The 7,703-nt window shown below is 38.3% G+C and overlaps 1 non-coding gene across 1 annotated transcript; it reads left to right on the top strand.

Annotated features, from left to right (window-relative positions):
• The first annotated feature begins 6,078 nt into the window (after positions 1-6,078).
• On the top strand, positions 6,079-6,184 carry LOC133067498 (U6 spliceosomal RNA). Its single transcript, XR_009695290.1, has one exon. It is a non-coding gene; the product is annotated as a U6 spliceosomal RNA (small nuclear RNA).
• The last annotated feature ends 1,519 nt before the right edge of the window (positions 6,185-7,703 follow it).

Below are 7,703 nucleotides of genomic sequence, written 5' to 3'. Positions count from 1 at the left end.
TGTCCATGGGATTCTAAAAAGAAGAATTCTGCAGTGGGTTGCCAGTTCCTTCTGCGGGGGAGGGGTGCTTCCCGACCCAGGGATCTAACCCACCTGTTCTGTGTCACCTGCGTTGCCGGCAGATTCTTTACACTGAGTCACCAGGAAAGCCCCACTTCTCCTCTGCCCACCAGTTAAACCAGTAGTTTCCTGTATCTGGTATTAATAGTCATCTGTAAAGTGGTATTCTTTTTAAAAACTCATGTGTCATGTCATAAATCTTCCTTTCCTTTCTTTTTCTTTCTCTAGAGCTTTTTCACCTTGCAAAACTGAACCTCTGTATCTATTAAACAACTTCCCATTTCTTCCTCCCTGGAAACCACAATCCTATGTTGTCTCTGGGAGCTTGACTACTTTAGACAGAAATTTGCTTTTGTTTTGTTTAATGTCTACATGAATTTTTAGCTTCAGAGTTATCTCACAGTTTCTCAAGAGCTTTTTTGAAATGCTATTATGCTACTGATTATTTGATGCTTTTATCCCCCCATGGTAAATAGTTAAGCACATTGTACAATATTAATGGCAAAGCATTATACACATACAACATCAAGTTATGGCAATTTGATCTCTATTAAAACATTTAAGCTTAAAAAAAAAAAAAAAAACCTCATAGTGTGAAGTGGGTATCTGTGACTATTGCCTTGAGCTCAGGGATTCAGGATGGAGACACCCGGATATGATGTCTGTTCACCTAGAAGTCATCAAATACCTACAATCAATCTCCCGATTGATTCTGAAACCACATTCTCTTACAGGTTGGTCTTGTTCAAAAGAATAAGCTGTTAGGTTATTTTTCTCAACACTTAATTATAACCATTTGTTTTAGTTAATTAAGTGTTCATGATATGAAAGAAGAGGTCTAGCTCTTTGCCTTTTATGGTAATTAATTCATTGTCTTGGCCCATATAGAACTGATCAATCTTTCAGAAACACATTCCCAGACATTTAACTTTATAGGTGAGGAAAATATAGGTAGCCGGGGTTCCAAGTAATAGAATTATCAATCTGAATGAGGCCTATAGACATCTCTTGGTTTTGAAAATATAAACTGTCATCTGTATAAATTTCCTTCTCAATCTAAAAATATTGAGACACTGTAACTTCCATCAGCTAAAATGTCCAGCAATTTATCCTTCAAACTGCCATAAAATCTCCACATCCAAATAAAAGTCTACCTTCCCTAATTTAAGACCACTTCTTTTACTTTTTATGACTACATGCAATATAAATAATTTCTGTGTCCTTTTGAACTAACTTTCTCCATACAAAAACCCAGCAAACTATATCACCACTTATATTTCTAAGACTCAAAACCTCAATCCCTTTTATATTTCCTCTTAGGATCACTTTACCCCCTATCTTTCACTTCCCCCCAAAAAATCACTTTTGTCAGCTTTCTCTAAAATTTTCTGCTTTCTATCTGTAGTTTGGAGACAACATTAAAAAATCATAAAATATTAAAGCACATAAGAGAGCAGGAGAACCAATTTCCTCTCTTGGTAGTTTTCATATCATTTGTATATTTTCTACATCATAACTTAAAGTGACATAGTTGGAAATAATTTATTCAGCTTTGGGGCTTTGGATTTCTCTTATATTTATGTGTTAATTAGACTCTTTTCCAGCTTGAAAATTTTGCATGTACTAAATGAATGTTTCCCTTTTCACAGAAGAGAATCAGTTTATACATTATCTCTTTTGAAAAATGAATGGAGATAATAAGAACCCTTGTTTTCTTAGTTTAAAGTGTCACCAATTTTCCTTAACTGTTTATCAAATTGCAGAGGTTGAGAATCATTCATGTAATTATCACTAACAACAGAATGCTGACCACCAACATTATAAAGTCATTTCACTTTTCCTAATGTCTTCCACTTTACTCTAGCACTGTGTGATTCTAGTTAAATTCAAGGTCAGTTTACCTTATTCAATATGTCAATATCCTTTTCACAATTATGCTCCACCAATGGTCAATTAGGACTGATGCTAAAGCTGAAGCTCCAATACTGTGGCCACCTGATGCAAAGAACTGACTCACTGGAAAAGACCCTGATGCTGGGAAAGATTGAAGGCAGGAGGAGAAGGAGATGACTGAGGATGAGATGGTTGGATGGCATCACCGACTTGATGGATAAGAGTTTGAGCCAGCTCCAGGGGTTGGTGATGGACAGGAAAGCTTGGTATGCTGCAATTCATGGGGCCGCAGAGAGTCGGACACGATGGAGCAACTCAACTGAACTGAATGGTCAATTTGTTACCCCCAGACACTAGCTATCCTGCTTTATGATACCACTCATGAACCTAAAGATGTGGCTCATGTCCGTAGCAGTTCCAAAACAGTATCATGTATAACAGTATAGCTACTTGCCTTAATGTTAAATTTATTCTGTCTTCTATTTTACCTGTACAAAGAAAAGAGAGTCCTCATAGAGTCTTAGATTTTCTTGTGCTAACAAAAAATTCTGTAAAATCTTGCCACATGTGGTAAATGAAGGTTATTAACAGCTCTAGAGGACAATAACTAAGTAATACTGCAAAGATCAGAATTTAGAAGGAGTTCATGGATCAAGGGACTTTACCCCTAAGGGACCTATTGGTTGGACCAGAACAAAGGTACTAAAGACTCATAATAAGACACTAGAGGAAATTCCCTGGTGGTCCAGGTGTTAGGACTTGGCATTTTCATTGCTGTGGCCCCAGGTTCAATCCCTGGTCAGGAAACTAAGATCCCACAAGTCATGCAGTGCAGCCAAAAAAAGACACTAGAGACAAAGAGGAAACAACATATTTACGTTTATCAATGCTAAAGGATAGAACACACTGCACTTAAGATTTTGTTTCTTTGATTTATAATCTTCAAATGTTACAATATATGGCTTATGAGCTTCCATTTTCAGTGTTTCCCTAGTTACCACAATTGTCAGAGGCAAGCCCTTTTCCATTTACTGATTCAGCGATATGAAGAGCTCAAAGTTGTCAGAGGCCAGTCTTAGCTATGTTCCCTTTGGAATATTCTTCCCTGGGGCTCTAGGACCTCTGAACCTACTAAAACAAAGTTCACAATAATAAGAAGCATCTTCATCTTCAGTTGCTCAGTCCTTTCTGACTCTTTGCGATCCCATGGACTTAGTCCACCAGGCTCCTCTGTCCATGGGATTTCCCAGGCAAGAATACTGGAGTGGGTTGCCATTTCCTTCTCCAATAAAAAACATAAATTCCCATAATAGTTCACTCCTATTGTTAAAGTGACTTTTTACCCTTGGGATTCATATACGCTAGGTATCAGGCAGAGGACAATATATAGCAGCCACTGGTTTAAGTTATTTTCTGCATCAAATAGGCAGCCTCATAAACTTTTAAGTTGTTCACCTCCCAGTTGACAAAAACTCTGACCATTCATCAAGCCATTCCTCCACTATATCCATGAGATGTTTCTCGGTTATTGAGTGCGAGTAAGTCTAGTGAATTCTAGGGGCATAAGCCTGTTGTGACACTTCACTTTTTATAAAAACATCTCCAGAGCCAAAGTTGCATAGGAATAGATATGGCAAAAAATGTTCTATTAGTCCATAATGGTAATACTAGCAGAAGCACTATGGTTGGGGAAGAAAAATCAATACCCAGAACAAATTCATATCCCTATGAAGACAAGTCCCTAATCCTTCCAGAACAGGTGGATGGCGAGTATACTGACAGCATGGTGAGGTGTGGCTCCATCCATTGTGATCAGGCTTTACTTCTGCCTTACAAACTTGCACAGTCAGTCATGGTGGTAGCCAGATCACCCGTGGTAAGGGGAAACTCATGCTGTTGTGTCTATGCAGAGACTTCAACTATGTTTCTATGGCCACACTTTAGAATCCATTAAGAATGAACAGTATAAGGTATCAATGAAGCAGTACTATCCTAAGGAAAAGAGGCTGATTTACATCACAGAGGCAAGTTACCTTGTTCCTGTATAGTGAATAATCTCTAATGGACTTTTACATGGGCATTCTCTCTGCCCTCTCTGAAAAGTCCATCCACATAATTCAGCCTAGATTGCATCTCAAGAAACTTATACTCTTGTTCTCTCTTAGTTCTTAAACAAAACACATCAGCAATTAGCCTTGTCCACAGATTAGTAAGATCTGTACCATAGGTCATCTTTCCTTCCAAGGAACTGTACAACCACAGTACTCCCTGACTGGGGGAAGGGCAAAATGACGCTTAGAAAGACCCTGAACTCATCTCCTCCCCTAAGCACACTGAATCTGTACCTACATATGGAGCAAGTATTGCTGAAGATCAAACAGCTGATTGAACAGCTAATGCACAGAGGTAGTCTACAGAAACACAGGTAGGAATGATGGAATGTGGTACCCTAAATCATCATGGCAAATTGTGGCAGGGAGGGATGTAGCTAAAGGGCAGAATACAAACTCACTCACTGTTAGATACAGTGAAAAAATAGCAGTTTAATGGGCACCTGGACTAGATGGGGAAAAAATCCATTTAATAACTTACCTAGATCATCTGTCAAATGGGCAGGGAACTTCTGGAACACTCTTGGATATCAGAGTTGCTAGTGAGCTTTGGGGATCTCCCTCATCTGCACCTTTTCAATCCCCAGTCTTCCTTCCAAAGTGGCTTTAGGCATAGCACTCCCCAGATACTATTCCCAGTATAAGGCTCACACTCCAGCCTAATGGCCAAAGCCCCAAGGCACACCCTGTCAACTCAAAGTATGCTCCTACAAAAGGTTTTTCAAGACCAGGGTTAGTGTTAGTGTTAGTCACTCGGTCGTGTCTGACTTTTTGCAACCCCATATACGATAGCCCACCAGGCCTCTCTGCCCATGGGATTCTCTAGGCAAGAATACTGGAGTGGGTTGCCTTTCCTTCTCCAGGGGATCTTCCCAACCCAGGAATCAAACCCACGTCTCCTGCACTGCAGGCAAATTCTTTACTATCTCAGCCACCAGGAAGAGGTAGCTATTTCACCTATCACAGAAGCAAGAATCATTAGCGAAACCAAATGAGAAGACAAGGGGGATATGTTCCAAACAAAAGAATGAAATGAAAGAATAGAAAAACCCCTAATGAAATGGAGGTAAGTAATTCACCTGATAAAAGAGTTTTTTAAAAATAGTTATAAGCATGTTTATCAATCTCAAAAAAACAAAGGAAGAACTCAGTGAGAATGTTATCAGAGTCAGAAAATGTAAGAAAACTAATCACAAATGAAGAATTCAATAACTGAAACAAAAAATAATGAGAGGGAATCAACAGGACACTAGATAGTACAGAACAGATAAGCAATCTGTAAGATGGAAGAGTGAAAGGCACCCAATCAGAACAAATTTTTAATGATGAGTTTAAAGGAACTCTGGGACAACATCAAGTGTGTAATATTCATATTATAGCACTCTGAGAAGGAAAAGAGAGAGGAGACAGAGAAATTCTCTGAAAAGATAATGACTAAAAACTTTCCTACTCTGGGAAAAGAAACAGACATCAAGATACGGGAAGCAGAGAAGGTCCCAAGAAAGATAAACCCAAAGAGAAACACATCATGCCATGTTATAATTAAAATGACAAAATTAAAAATAAAGAGAATCTTAAAGGGAGCAAGAGAGAAACAACTAATCACATACAAAGGAAGCCCCATAAGAATATAAGCTGATTCCTCAGCAGAAGCTTTACAGGACCAAGAGTGGAGGGATATATTTAAAGTGCTGGGAAAAAACTGTGCAACACTATTTCCATAAGACATAGCAATACTGTCTTGAATCTGACTCCCAAAGAAAAGGAAATTAAAGCAAAAATAAACAAATGGGACCTAATTAATCTTAAAAGCTTTTTTTTAAAAAAGGAAACATCAACAAAACAAGAAGACAACCTACTGTAAGGGAGAAAATATTTGCAAATGATATGGCCAATAAGAGGTTAATACCCTATATATATATATATATATATATATATTATTTTACATATATATATATAATAGCTCATACAAGACATCAATAAAAACAAACAACCTGATTTAAAAATGGGTAGAGTGCTTGTTTCGGCAGCACATATACTAAAATTGGAACCTACAGAGAAGATTAACATGGCCCCTGCACAAGGATGACACGCAAATTTGTGAAGCATTCCATATTTTTACACCATACACAAAAATAAACTCAAAATGGATTAAAGATCTAAATGTAAGACCAGAAACTATAAAACTCCTAGAGGAGAAAATAGGCAAAACACTCTCCGACATAAATCACAGCAGGATCCTCTATGACCCATCTCCCAGAATATTGGAAATAAAAGCAAAAATAAACACATGGGACCTAATCAAACTTGAAACCTTTTGCACAACAAAGGAAACTATAAGCAAGGTGAAATGACAGCCTTCAGGATGGGAGAAAATAATAGCAAATGAAGAAACAGACAAAGGATTAATCTCAAAAATATACAAGCAACTCCTGCAGCTCAATTCCAGAAAAATAAATGACTCAATCAAAAAATGGGCCAAAGATCTAAACAGACATTTCTCCAAAGAAGACATACAGATGGCTAACAAACACATGAAAAGATGCTCAACATCACTCATTATCAGAGAAATGCAAATCAAAACCTCAATGAGGTACCATTACACACCAGTCAGAGTGGCTGCTATCCAAAAGTCTACAAGCAATAAATGCTGGAGAGGGTGTGGAGAAAAGGGAACCCTCTTACACTGCTGGTGGGAATGCAAACTAGTACAGCCGCTATGGAGAACAGTGTGGAGATTCCTTACAATACTGGAAACAGAATTGCCATATGACCCAGCAATCCCACTTCTGGGCATATACACTGAGGAAACCAGATCTGAAAGAGACACGTGCACCCCAATGTTCATCACAGCACTGTTTGTAATAGCCAGGACATGGAAGCAACCTAGATGCCCATCAGCAGATGAATGGATAAGGAAGCTGTGGTACATATACACAATAGAATATTACTCAGCCATTAAAAAGAATACATTTGAATCAGTTCTAATGAGATGGATAAAACTGGAGCCCAGTATACAGAGTGAAGTAAGCCAGAAAGATAAACACCAATAGAGTATACCAACGCATATATATGGAATTTAGGAAGATGGTAACGATAACCCTATATGCAAGACAGAAAAAGAGACACAGATGTACAGAACAGACTTTTGGACTCTATGGGAGAAGGCAAGGGTGGGATGATCTGAGAGAACAGCATCAAAACATGTATATTATCTAGGGTGAAACAGATCACCAGCCCAGGTTGGATGCATGAGACAAGTGCTCGGGGCTGGTGCACTGGGAAGACCCAGAGGAATAGGATGGGGAGGGAGGAGGGAGGAACACATGTAAATCCATGGCTGATTCATGTCCATGTATGGCAAAAACCACTACAATATTGTAAAGTAATTAGCCTCCAACTAATAAAAATAAATGGAAAAAAAATTAAATAAAACTAAAAGAAAAAATAAAATAAAATAAAAATGGGTAGAAAACCTGAACAGACGTTTTTGCAAAGAACACATACAGATGGCCAAAGGGCACATGAAAAGATGCTCAACATCTTTAATCACCAGAGAGATGCAAGTTAAAACCACAATGATATATCACCTAACACCTGTCAGAGTGGCTATCATCAAATGTTGATGAGCAAAAGTAG

The sequence above is a fragment of the Dama dama genome, chromosome 12, assembly GCF_033118175.1.
Source record: "Dama dama isolate Ldn47 chromosome 12, ASM3311817v1, whole genome shotgun sequence".
NCBI classification, from domain to species: Eukaryota; Metazoa; Chordata; class Mammalia; order Artiodactyla; family Cervidae; genus Dama; species Dama dama.
The sequence above is the reverse complement of the archived record's forward strand: the minus strand, read 5'-3'. Positions and strand labels throughout refer to the sequence as shown.